The sequence below is a fragment of the Pelodiscus sinensis genome, chromosome 12 (genome assembly GCF_049634645.1).
Source record: "Pelodiscus sinensis isolate JC-2024 chromosome 12, ASM4963464v1, whole genome shotgun sequence".
Classification (NCBI taxonomy): domain Eukaryota; kingdom Metazoa; phylum Chordata; order Testudines; family Trionychidae; genus Pelodiscus; species Pelodiscus sinensis.
In genome coordinates, this window is record NC_134722.1 from 4,402,144 (window position 1) to 4,415,610 (window position 13,467).

A 13,467-nucleotide genomic window follows, 5' to 3' on the forward strand; every position below is an offset into this window, starting at 1 on the left:
TGAAAACCACTGTCTTGGTGCATTTTCTAAGCCCTTAGGGTATGTCTACAGTAGCCCCCTAGTTCGAACTAGGAAGGCTAATGTAGGCATTCGAAGTTGCAAATGAAGCCCGGGATTTAAATAACCTGGGCTTCATTTGCATCTTCCCGTCCGGGCGCTATTTTTAAATCCCCTTAGTCCAAACTAACTGCCCGCGGCTACACACGGCTGTCAAACGTTAACTCGAACTAAGTCCTGAGTTCGAATTAACTATTATACCTCGTGGAATGAGGCACAACAGTTAACTCGAACTAAAGACTTAGTTCGAGTCAGGGGCGGATATAGGGAAGGGTGAGCGGGACGGCCGCCCCGGGCCCCGCGCTTCAAGAAGCCCCACGCATGCGCCGTGGCAAAGGGGGGCCCCGCGAAATTGGGCTGCCCTGGGCCCCGCAAAATGATCATCTGCCCCTGGTTCGAGTTAACGTTTGACTGCCACGTGTAGCCGCGGGCAGTTAGTTCGGACTAAGGGGATTTAAAAATGGCACCCAGACGGGAAGATGCAAATAAAGCCCGGGATATTTAAATCCCGGGCTTCATTTGCAACTTCGAATGCCTACATTAGCCTTCCTAGTTCGAACTAGGGGGCTAGTGTAGACATACCCTTATAGAGAGATAGGAGCTGAATGAACAATTGGTGGTTTGGTTTGCTGGCCACATTAGTGGGATATGGGAACTTAGGAAAATCCACTGTTTGGAGTGGAACAAACCCTTTCCTTCAACCTCAAACAAAACATTTTGTTCCAGTTGAGGTTTGTTGTTTTTCTAATTAAATCTAGCTAAATTTCAAAACAGAACGTAGTTTTGGAATGAAAAGTTGAAATGCTTCATTTAGAAAATGTTGCAGTGAAACTTTTCGGACTTTCTCCTGTTTGTGTGTTGTTTTCAGCCAAGACTATTTGCCAAATTTGACCCAAATTCACAAATAGGTGAGATCTACCCGAAACTGTGTTTTCCAGTGAATAAACTATTGATCCAAAACATTTCATCCATCTCAACCTAGAACACCAGGAAGTTGGGACTCCTTCTGGAAAAAAGAAAGAGCTGAACTATAACAACTGTTTTTTAAAATTTCTTCTTCTTCTTCCTCCTCCCCCATTTTCTAAGATTTCCCCAACAGGCAGCTTTAGCTTCAAAATTTCAGGCAAGAACTGGAATAAAGACAAACAGATTTTCAAGGAGACCAGAGGTCACCTGCCCCTTGGAAGGCATTTAAGAGTAGAAATGACTCAACTACTTTGTGGGAAACTGGAATGTCTTTGAAACCCGCCCCACTTTTCAGAAGCAAATGGAATGGAGCCTCTGGGGAGTGTCTGAAATGTTCAGAGAGGTGTTTCCATCCAGCGGTACCAAACAGGAGACTGTCCTGGTAGCTTCTCCAACTGGATTTCCTGTGGAACAACCCATCCCCACAAATGTGTGGAGAATCTCTTCCAAGGCCCTGTGCTTTTTCAACTCCTGCTGAAATCAATGGGAGCTGAGGGCCCTCAGCGTTTCTCAGGAGGGTTGCTGAGAGCGTGGTGAACGTTCTCGAGAGCAGTGCTTTGGGTGCTTTCTCCAAATGGCAGCCAAACCCGGAATTTCCGAAGGCAGGTAGCACAGCAGGTGTTGAACAGGTAACTTGTATTGCGCTCACTGCAGGCCTGATCCAAAGCCCAGTGAAGTTAATGGGAGGTTGATCCAATATGAAGTGCCGGGGGACTGAACCGCATAGAAATAGCTATTTCCATGACTATTGACAACTCTCTTCCTGAGGTAAATCACTTTCACTTACTTATTTTGCAATTTCAGCACAGCTTGTCAGCACATATGTAACAATGAGGCGAAGGGCTCTGCGAGGGAGTGGAGAACCACAGACAACTAGAACTGGAAGGGTGTGTCTGCTCTAGCGAACTATTTCAAAATGACTAAGTTCAACTTAACTCCCGAGTTTACAAAATCAAAATAGCGTGTCCCCACTACGGGGAAGCCAGGAAATAAGTCCGAGGCAGGCTCCGTTCTTATGGACTCACCACCTCAACGTAAAGCCCCAGGAAACCCTGGGGAGTCATTAGTTTGAATGACTCTGGGGAGTACAGTAGTTATTCCAAAATAGTAAAACATGTGCCCAGCACTCCAGGCGTTAAAGAAAGCCTCTGGACCCAGCTAGCCCCGCCCCATTTTACCTGCAACCAGTGCCAGGCCTGGTGGGGAGAGAAAAGGAAGGAGCCTGGCTCAGTTTGGGGCTGTCCAGTGAGGAGGTAGGAGCTTGGTTTGGGGGTCTGAGGCCTCAAACCAGAGCCTGGCTGCCCTGTAGCCATGGGAGCAAGTAAGCCCCCACCTCTGGCTACGGGGCAAAAAGTGGGGGAGGAACCTAGTGAGAAACCCCAACTAAGGGGAACCTGGACTCTGGGGGCCACACCCCAAACTTAAGGACTTGGATAAGGAGTGGCTTAGAGTTCCCGGGCCAGGAAGAAAGGGGGAAAAGGGGACCAGCCTCCCCCGCCTTTTCTGTCCACCTCCTCAGTGACCTAGCCACTAGGCTACCTAGCCTTCAGGGACCCAGGCATGGGCTCTTACGCATCCATGTAAAGTTAAACACGTGTTTCGATGCTTTGCTCAATAGGAACAAACTTAAGCACAATGCGTACAGTGAAGCACGTAAGTGTGTTGCGGAGTCAGGCACAAAAGGTGGCAACTCGAGTGGCTAAGCTTGTGGGTACATCCACAGTTATAACACTTGCATAACCAGACTGATTCCAGCTAAACGATACCATCCTTTCACACTCCCATCCTTCTGGGGCGAAAGCCAGAGTGGCACGCTACATCTCAGGGAAGATCCAGAAGGTCAGCCAACTTGGGCGGTAGCAGAGCAGCTAGAGGAAAGAAGCCAGCGTCTGGGCCCCACACCAATATCTGAGACCCTCTGCATTCAAATGTTAAGTATCCTACCTGGCCGTGCCTCAGACGTCAGGTGAAGCCAGCTCGCCACACTCCACAGGGTTTTACTCAAAGGATACCCTGAGCTGCCCTCAGAAATAAACAGGAAATTAGCCATAGAGTGTAGAGATCCAGAGAAAGGTCACAATTTTCACTGACAAATGCAGCCAACATTCCACCTCATCCTACCCTGAGGAGAAACTTTGCAGGAAAACTTTGCAGCAACGTGACACTTCAGGACTGAGCTTTTTTTTTCTTTTGGCAAGACCATTTCAGATGAGAACCAAAGAAAAATCCCAATTTTGTTCTGTTGCAGACCAGCAAATCGCCCTCTCTCCCCTTCGTAGGTGAAGTCCTCTCATCCCAGCTCAGCTGAGGAGATTGCCATGGTTGGACAATCTCTCGCCAGACCAATCCAACCCTCTTCATTGAGGTAAATGGCCTTTCCCTAAAAATATCCTCAACGATTCTTTATTCACAGCAAGAAAAGGATGGGTCAGAATTCACCTGTAGACTGTACGTACAACTGCGATTTCAGATGTGGGTAAGGAAAACAGGAGCGTTAACAAGAGGACATATGTGCCCTTGTGTGTAGCGAGGGGATCTAGCGACCTTCTAAACAACTAGCAGGTGTTAATTGTGTATGTGTTTGCTAAACTTTCATAAGAACATAAGAATGGCCACACTGGGTCAGACCAAAGGTCCATCCGGCCCAGTATCCTGTCTGCCGACAGTGACCAATGCCAGGTGCCCCAGAGGGCGTGAACTGAACAGGTAATGATCAAGCGATCTCTCTCCTGCCATCCATCTCCACCCTCTGACAAACAGAGTCTAGGGACACCATTCCTTACCCATACTGGCTAATAGCCATTGATGGACTTAACCTCCATGAATGTATCTAGTTCTCTTTTAAACCCTGTTATGATCCTAGCCTTTCCTGCAAGGCATTCTGTTGTGGCCCCGCAAGAGTGTGACTCACACTCCTGCTGGGGATGCGGTTCTGTCCCACGGCATGGCACTGAGACCACATAAGAGAAGCTGCAGCCTTAGCTGAGAGCCAGCTGGCTTGTCGCTCCCGCGGTAGAGGCTCATGCCCGGAGATCCCAGGTACCGATCTACCTGTCGGAGATACAAGGGCCCCCTGGGGAGTCTCCCTCAGCAAGCAGAAAAGGGCAGTGGCTTTCATGAAGGTGGGGCTTTTGATCCTAGCGCCACGGAGTGCTAACTAGGCTTTAGGTTTCAAGGTCGCTCCTTTGCGGAAAAAGTCAAGGAGACTTCACTAGGGAAGAACAAACTTCTGATAGGGCTCAGCCCCCCCTTGGAAGCCATCCTAGGAGAATTACGTCCTTGCCAGAGAACCATGGCAGTTCAAAGCCACCCTCTCACCAGGACCGTATCCAAGGTTATAGCTTTTTAGGGCCGTTTCTGTAGCCTGCGACTTGTTTCATCCCCGTTATGTTCTGTGGGACATTTCCATTAAGGCCGACCCAAATTCCATCGTCACGCCCTGCCGTGCCCCCTGTAGCTTTGAGTAATAACAGACTTTGCACTCCGGATACAGTGTGCGTCATCCAAGGGTCTCAGAGTTTCTGGAAACCCCACTAAGCTCTCCTGGGTAGAGCAGTGAGTCAATGGTATGTCCATGAGGCAATTCAGCACGCCTGACCCAGGTTCGTGGGTTTAAGCAGTAAAATGGCTGGAGCCCAAGCTCTGGGACCCCGGGACGTCCTGCTTTTCAGGCCCCAGGACTGTCCTTAGGATTTATGGGGGCCTACACAGTCCTATTAAACTGGTGCCCCTGTGCCCTACAGCAGCTGGCAGGGGGAGGGGGCCTTTTTTAGAGCTAGGGTTGCCAGATACTTTTGCAAAAAATCCCGAACATGGCGGGGAAAAAAAAATTGGTTCAGAAAAAAAAAAGGTCACTGCACCTTTAAATTCCCACTCCTCACGCCCCCACTAGATGCGGCAGGGGGAAAGTATCCCCTCTGGCCTTCAATCCAAGAAAAGCAGAAAATACCGGACATTTTATATGTCTGGTATTTTCTGGTTTTTTTTTAATCAGACAGGAATTGCCGGACTGTCCAAGCGAAAACTGGACACCTGGCAACCTTAGTTAGAGCTGTGATTTTATAATCTTCAGCAACACACTAATGCAATGTTTTAAAGCAAACTGTTTACGTCGCTGTGTGTTCTTGTAGCCCGTTCAGTTGCGGGTCTTTTTCTCGTTGGATTTCTTTTCTGTCGCTTGTTGGGTAGCTGTCGGGGAGATTGTCTGGGTGGGTCACAGATGAAAGAGAGAGATTACTCTGATCTCAGACCCAGCACTGCTGGCCAGGCCACAAAGAACCCCTCCCTACAAATACAGAAGAGAGGGAAAGCGACATAGACGGCAGGACATGGGAGCTGAGGAAGGGCACCTCTTCTTTTCTTATGAACATCAGTCACCCCTGCCCTCTCCCCTTCCTCGTTCCGCCCCCACCTTCTCCTCTTCTGGATTATATCACCCCGGAAAACCCAACCATGTCCCAAAAAATTCAACTTGGGAACTATTTAAACAATGCAGCAACATGTTTTCTTAAATAACAAACATACATAAATGCTAATTGAATCATGCTATTCGATCGAGAATAATGGGTGGAAACGCTGAAACTGATACACTTTGTTTTTTATGACTTGTGACAGACAAAAAGAAATACAAAGGCCCATGGGGACTGAGCTTCATTTGTGTTGTATGGCCAGAAGGGACCATTGAAAACATCTAGGCCGACCTCCTACATGACCAAGGCCAGGGAACTGCCCCGAATTAATCCCTGTTTGAACTACAACAGATCTTTCGGGGAAAAAAACATCCAGTTTTGATTTAAAGCCCAGCCCGTGCCAACCCTCCAGATGAGAAAGAGCCGCTTTCTTAAGCAGCCCGGCATCTTCTCATATGAATGAAAAGGCTGAATTACTTAACGAGCGACAAACGACTCTGTAAACGAGTCAACGGCAAACAGACGGGAGACACTGGTTCGATAGAAACCGTTTACACGGGTGCACCCGCACTTTTTGGCACATCGTGGGGGCCACACGCTGCCTTTGCCAAAAGTCAGAGCGGTGGGCGTGTCAATATTTGGCCACCCAAAACGGCATGGGAAAAAACTTGGCTGAGCACGTCAGAGGCAGGCTTGATGCTTCTTTCTTTTTCCCCACCCGCGGCTGCGAGCTTCACTCAGGCTTTTTGTTGATTACTTTCCAACACCCTCTCATTAAGAACACTAGAACGACCAGACTGGGTCAGACCCATGCTCCATCCAGCCCATTATCCTGTCTGCTAACCGCGGCCAATACCAGATGCCCCGGAGGGCGGGAACACAACAGGTAATCCTCACGTGATCCCTCCCCTGTCACCCATCTCCAGACAAACAGAGGCTAGGGACACCATTCCTACCCGTCCTGGCTCATAGCCATGGATGGACCTAACCTCCACGAATCTATCTAGCTCTTTTTTTAACCCTGTTCAAGTCCGAGTCTTCACCACATCCTCTGGCAAGGAGTTCCACAGGTTGACTATGTGCTGAGTAAAGAAAAACTTCCTTTGGTTTGTTTTAAACCTGCTGCCCATTCATTTCATTGGGTGACCCCTAGTTCATATGTTGTGGGAATAAGTAAATAACTTTTCCTTATTCACTTTTTCCACACCAGTCATGATTTTATAGACCTCTGTCCTATCCCCGCCCCTGCCCCCACCTTAGTCTCCTCTTTCCTAAGCTAAAACGTCCAAGTCATTTTAATCTCTCTCACATGGGACCCGTTCCAAACCCCTCCTCATTTGTGATGCCCTTTTCTGAACCTTTTCCAGTGCCAAGAGGTCATTCTCAATGGCCATCTTGTCTCTCTGGTACACAGGACCCCATTGGCTCTGTTTCCTCCTCCTGCCCTGTCAGAGGGGCAGCCAAGGCCCCAGAAGAACGTGATGGGAACAAACACAGTGATTCCCCTCCCCCCCCCGCCCCCCCGGTTATCAGTGATAGTCAAAGGCGATAAATGAGGGAGGGGAGCAGGAGGGCGGGTCACATGCCCCCCCTCCAAGTTGCTTCTTGGTAACACGAACTGAGCATGCTCAGGGACATCTCTTGAAATTGCTGTCCTCATTCTGTCCCCTCCCTAATGGCAGGTCCCGTCAATCTCCGGCCAGCCAGAAGCTGGCCCGCAGAGCCTATGTTCAGAATCCGGTCTTTAAGGCCGCCACCATGAATGGAAAAACTAGTGACTCTGCACTAGGCCCAGGAGAGAGGGAGGTAAATGCCGGCCAAGGGGGGAAAGCACAGGGTGTCTGTCAGAAGGCTCCACAGGGCCATTTTAACAAGCTGTGATCCAACAGGCATATTGTCTTCATTTCCCTGGGCGCCTCTGCACGCCTCCTCATTGCGGAGAGAAAATCTGCCACAGCCAGCAGGATCCCAGGTGATGCTCTGATGTCCCCCCCCTTTCCTCACCACCCTGCCCCGATCAGCCAAAGAAGGGAGAAGCGCTGACAGCTTTTGCACCTCCGGCATCCAGGTGAGCGTCCCTTCGCCCAGCTGCACGCGTGAGCCGACCTCGCGACGCCCGTTCATGAAGGCTCCGAACGAGAAGTCTCCCTGGAACCGGGTGTGCACATGGAAGCGTGACTCTGAAGTGGGGCTGGCAGGCAACTGCCAAAAACATGTTTGGCTTCCAGCACAGAGAGAACGGGGATGGTGAAGGGAGGGAGGGGAATGAGGACAGTTAAAAAAAACAAAAGCAGCCGAGTCATTTGGAACTGGCCCATAAAGTCAGCAAACAGGCCAGGGAGGTCCCACTGCACATGTTGGAGCTGTAGAGGCCACAAGCTTATTGGGAGAATCTTGTCAGCCTCTGGGGTTATAGCTACCCCAGAGACTTTACGGCCACACGGTTGTACCGATGCAGCTGCGCTGCTGTAAGACAGCTCTTGTAGACGCTCCGTGCAGATGGGAGGGAGCACAGCCATCGACATAGTTAATCCACCCCCAACAAGCGGAGGTAGCTACGGGCTCATCTGCACTCTGGAGATCGACCCTCCGGAGGTCGATCTTCTAGCGTTCGATGTAGCGGGTCTAGTGTAGACCCCCAAACTGAACGCTGAGGGCAGCCCCCACCGGCGTCCTGTACTCCTTCTGGGAGGAGTAAGTGATGCTAACAGGAGCGTGTGCTTCCATCGGCCTCCCGCAGTGTAGACACTGCGGCAACTCGGCTTAAGGTAAGCCAAACTCAGCTACGCATTTTACCTCGCTGGATGGCGCACCTTAATCCAACCTGCATGCTCTAGTGTAGACCAGGGATCTGTCGCTAAGCTCTCCCATCGACAAAATGCCACTTCTGCCAGGAAAACTTACCTCATGCGGGGGAGTGTTTTCACACTCCTGAGCAACACGAGTTTTGCCAAGCAGGGATCATAGAATCATAGACCCCTAGGGCTGGCAGAGACCAGGAGTCCTTGAGTCCAGTCCCCTGCCCAAAGCAGGACCAACCCAACTAAGTCAACCCAGACAGGGCTTTGTCAAGCCAGGACTTAAAAACCTCTAGGGATGGAGATTCCACCCCCCCCCCCCAGGAACCCATCCCAGCGCTTCACCACCCGCCTAGGGAAATAATTTTTCCTAATCTCCAACCGAGACTTACCCCACTGCAACTTGAGCCCATTGCTCCTTGTTCTGCCCGCACTGAGAACAGCCTCTCTCCATCCTCTTTGGAACCCCCCTTCAGGGAGTTGAAGGCTGCTCTCAAATCCCCCCTCACTCTTCTCTTCTGCAGACTAAATAAGCCCAAATCCCTCAGCCTCTCCTTGTAGGTTGTGTGCTCTAGCCTTCTCATCATTTTGGTTGCCCTCTGCTGGACTCTCTCCATTGCATCCACATCCTTTCTATAAAGGGGGTTCCAGAACTGGATGCAATACTCCAGACATCTCTGGAGATATTTAAGAGCAGGTTAGATAGACACCTGTCAGGGATAATCTAGACAGTACTGGGTCCTGCCGTGAGGGCAGGGGATTGGACTCGATGACCTCTCGAGGTCCCTTCCAGTTCTACTGTTCTAGGAGTCTATGTGGGCTCACATAGAATGTTCTGTTCATTCTGTGCCGAAATAAAGGGGAATAATCACTTCTCTAGATCTGCTGGCAATGCTCCTCCTGATGCAGCCTAATATGCCATTGGCCTTCTTGGCTACAAGGGCGCCCTGTTGACTCATGTCCATCTTCTCCTCCACTGTCATCCCCAGGTCCCTTTCTGCTGAACTGCTACCTACCCAGTGATTTAAAAGTGCCCAGGGCTCCAGGTGGCGCTGAAGGGCTGGTGGGAAGCGACTTTTCCCCAAGGCCATGCCCCCCGGGAACACAGCACCCACCATGCCCAAGGACCTGGCAATTCTGCCCACCCCCTGGCCAGACTTCCATGGAGCCACACCAGATAAAGGTGTGTCCTGGCACTTCTAGTGCAACTGGAAATGGGACTTTCATTTACATATATGTGGCAGCATCTTCCATTAAAAAACTCAGCTAAAAATACTCCAGAATCAAAATAAAGACAGGCAGTGTCCTATTTCACCATGCAACACAGCTAGAGAACAGAGGCTCAGATCTGACTGCTGGCGGTTGCTAACCACGCTCCCAGCCTGGAAATCATGAACTCTAATGCCGTTCCTGGTAACTCCAGAAATCAGACAAGACCTTAGATCAGTGGCAGGGACCCTGCAGCCTGCCTTTGAGGTTCTTGGCGTGGCCCACGAGATGTTGTGTTACCGCTGTCCACGCGCAGGGATGCCAGACTCTGCTGGTTTCCATCCAGGTAGCGTTTTTTCCGACCGGTGTTAGTTAGGTCACATGCATTTAAAGCAAAGCCACGTGAAGGGAGGCATGTGCGGATTGCACCCAATGCTGAACAGGAGAGCCGTTTGCTCCCTCTGCAGCCTATCCCAGCGTGGCTACGGTGAGAGCCCAGCGTGGTTACGAAAACGTGCATCCGCATCTGCTAAAACGATCCGTGGCTCTCAGCATCCACTTCCGCGGACAGCAGCAGAGCTCAGGCAAAATCCGTGGATTTGCAGGGCTGTACAGAGCAGTCAGCACCTCCTGCACATTCTAGGTACACCAGCACCGTGAGCAAAACTGCCCTCGCCTGGGACACTGGCTTGGTTGTGACCATCTTATGACTCCTTGAGATGAAGGACAACGACTCATGCAGCCCCCTCACTAGCCTCCACTGCCCATTGCTGCTGTAGATGCCAGGCAGAGGCTGGATCACTCAATAAGTTACCCTGTTCTGTTCATTCCCTCTGGGGCACTTAGCGCTGGCCACGGTTGGCAAATGGGATCCTGAACTAGAGAGACTGTTGGTGCCTCTTTCATCCTGTTCTTTCAGTTCCCACTGTCGCATACATTTTCCATCCTCCCCTCCCCACCACTCACCCCAACCCGGGAGAAGCAGTTCTGACACTGACTCACTTTTCAACACATGGGAGAGCACCCAGAATGCAGGGAACTGGATGGAGTCGCTGAGACTAGGAATCAAATCAGCTGTGATTCATGGAGCGCCGGCCGTCACGTTGCGTTTCAAAACCAATCGTCTCTCTGTGGAGGGCTCGAAAATCAGCCCCCGACTCGGTCAGCGCAACTGTGAGCCAGGGTTCACCTGCAGCATCAAAGATACAATCTCTGTGTTCAGGGCAGCAATGGGACGGAATGGCTCCCCCTCCCTCCCACAATGGGGCAGAAAGCGTCTGGAGGCGACATTCTCTGGCCTTCAACTTGGCTGATCCTGTCCCTGCAGGGACAGACTGCAGAGCAGATGCCATAAACAGCTGCGCTGGAAGCAAACACTCTGGTGGGAAAACCTGCCAAGCCGCCTTAGAGGTGGAGATACAGCACTTGTCTCCCAAAAGGAAGCAAGCCCGGAGAAGAGACAGCTTCAGTCCATTAGTATGGGGCTACTCTTGTCTGCAGCTGCTGCTCACAACGCATAGTGGGATTTCACTAGCTGTCCAACAAGGCTGAGCAGACTGTCCTAGCCACCTGGACATGCACGCCGCCCAGACCAGTGGGGAAGGCCTCTCTGTTGCTCCACATCTGACAGCTCGGTGGAGATGGGGCTAGGAGGAAAAATCAGGCACGGACATAGTCTTGAGTTCTTGTACCCTAGAATCCCAGCATTCTAGGGCTGGAAGAGATCTCAGGAGGCATCAAGCCCAGCCCCCTGCCCAAAGCAGACCCAACCCCAACTCGATCATTGCACCTGGCCGGGGGAACACAACACAGCCCTAGGCATGAAACCAGCTGGCCTGGAAATCACACCAGAGATTTTCAGTGGTCTGGATAAACCCTGAAAACATCCGCGCCGGGTGAGACAGAAGGAAACGGACACATCGGGACAACCGGAGAACGTCGCAGTCACCATCACCAGCGTCACAACTCTTCCCTGGTTCCCAACTGCGGGGTACTGACACTTCCCACCACGTCTTATGTGATGGGAACAAGTACATAACTTTTCCTTATTCATTTTCTCCAGACCTGTCATGATTTGATAGACCTCTATCCTATCCCCCTTTAGCTTCCTCTTTTCTAAGCTGAGAAGTCCCAATCTTTTTCATCTCTCTTCATACGGGGCCCCTCATCACTTTTGTTGCCCTTTTCTGAACCAATTCCAATGCCAATATACCACTACTGCTCTAAGCACTCAGACACCTTCTGAACTTCAAGCAAGACCACTCAAGGGTCATGACTACACCTACTGGTTTGCAGGACGAGCGCTGATCCTGAGACACCCAATGAGCATTTCAGGGGTCAGCACTGAATTCCAATCCTAGCAATCTTTGATGTGCTCTGGGGGTGATCGACAGCTCAGCAACGCATCTAGCTCAGGCAGGGAATGCTGATATCCCTTCCGGGGGAAACTGCTGGGAAGATTTCAAGCCGGGGACAGTAACTAGTCCATCTGGAATTTGGCCAGGACCTGTGGTTGCCAACTCATCTCTTGTTGTCTGTGACCCGGAGGATGGCTCATACATCCCATCTGACAGCAGGGATAGCGGGTATGCTAGGCAGGGGGAGGGGTTGACTTTCCAAGCCGCCAGCCTGACCCTGCCCACACTCCACACCAGAATGCCAAGGTGTACTGGGGGCGGGGCGTTGTTGCCCCCGAGCGCCCACCCTCCCTGTGTTCCAGGGCCAGAGATGCTGGGGCTACATGCCACCTGTCTACCCCATGGTGCTGGGAGGGGAGAGGGGCCTAAGCAGAGTGGGTGGGGCTGGGGCGGGGTTGGCGACTTGCCTCCCCCAGCTCCGCTTTACCCACCACCCATATCTCATAGGTGTATTCTCAGACAAAGTTTAAAGTGGAGGGGAAAGAGAGTTGCCATATAGCACTTAATGCAGCCAAGCACTCAAGCGTGTGCATAGTTTTAAATACGTGAGTATTTCCACAGGAGTTAATAGGTCCACCTGTGGGATTAGGCACTGTGCACGCTCACACGCTTTGCTGAAGTGGGCCATTGGAGACTAATATTCTTAGATCTGAGCCAACTCCTCTAGACCATGTATTGCATCAAAGATCCATGATGTTATAATTCAGTTCTGAGCACTAGGAGCGTGTTTACACGTGAAACACTACCACAGTTCGGCTGTAGCACCAACATTCACACAGCGACAGGAGAGGTTCTCCTGTCGGTATAGGTAACCCACCTCCCCAAGAGGCAGTAGCTAGGTCGAGGAAAGAATGCAATTCTATCAGCAGGGATCCTTAGGGTATGTCTACACAGCAGTGTTACTTCAGAATAACTGGTGTTATTCCAAAATGACAAAGAGCGGGTCTACACAGCAAGCCATTATTCTGAAATAATGTTGAGCTGGAGGACTTCTTATTCCGGCTCCTGTAACCCCCATTTCACGAGGAGTAAGGGAAGTCGAAGGAAGAGTGTTCTCCCTTCTGCTTTCTGCTGTATAGATAGCACCAAGAGCCAAATGAAGCTATTTCCACTTCAGCTACGCAACTGAGGTAGCTGAAGATGCAGTGCTTAATTTGACTTTTGCCTTGCAGCATAGACGTAACCTAACCCTGCTCTGTCCGTGGGGGACAAGCCACATTCCAGTTGGCAGTCGCAGAATGGCTTTCTGTCAGGGAATCGGAGATTCTTGCATCTCAGAGCACCATATCATAGGCTGCTGTGGAACCTGCATGGAGTCAGATCTTGGGGCAGATCCATAGCTTAGCGTTATTATTTTTTTTAAATTCGAGCTGGGCTTCTTTTCAGTCTTTTCCGGCAACTTTTAATGCCTACTCCTGTTCAAAACAAAGGATACGGCATTAAGAAAAAAACCAATCCAATGTTACAACGGCTTTAAAGCTTTGACTTTAACCAACACCTATACTTGCAAGGATATCACTGCGAGGATAGGGGAAAGCAAGAGTTGCATTCAAGACTCTTCGTCCCATATGGCGTTCACAAATAATATCTGCAAAGACAAAACAGCGAGTC

The 13,467-nt window shown here is 50.7% G+C and overlaps 1 protein-coding gene across 9 annotated transcripts in view; it reads right to left on the minus strand.

Annotated features, from left to right (window-relative positions):
• The window catches only part of LOC102449832 (zinc finger protein 469), a 511,263-nt gene that overhangs the window by 177,297 nt on the left and 320,499 nt on the right, over positions 1-13,467 (minus strand). For 2 of the 9 annotated variants that reach the window (XM_075939913.1, XM_075939915.1), the window contains exon 1: positions 2,968-3,022. The exons of the other annotated variants lie outside the window; for them this stretch is intronic. The gene's annotated coding sequence lies outside the window, so the exon portion shown is untranslated. Of the gene's footprint in view, positions 1-2,967; positions 3,023-13,467 lie in introns of those variants that run through there. 9 annotated transcript variants of the gene reach the window in all.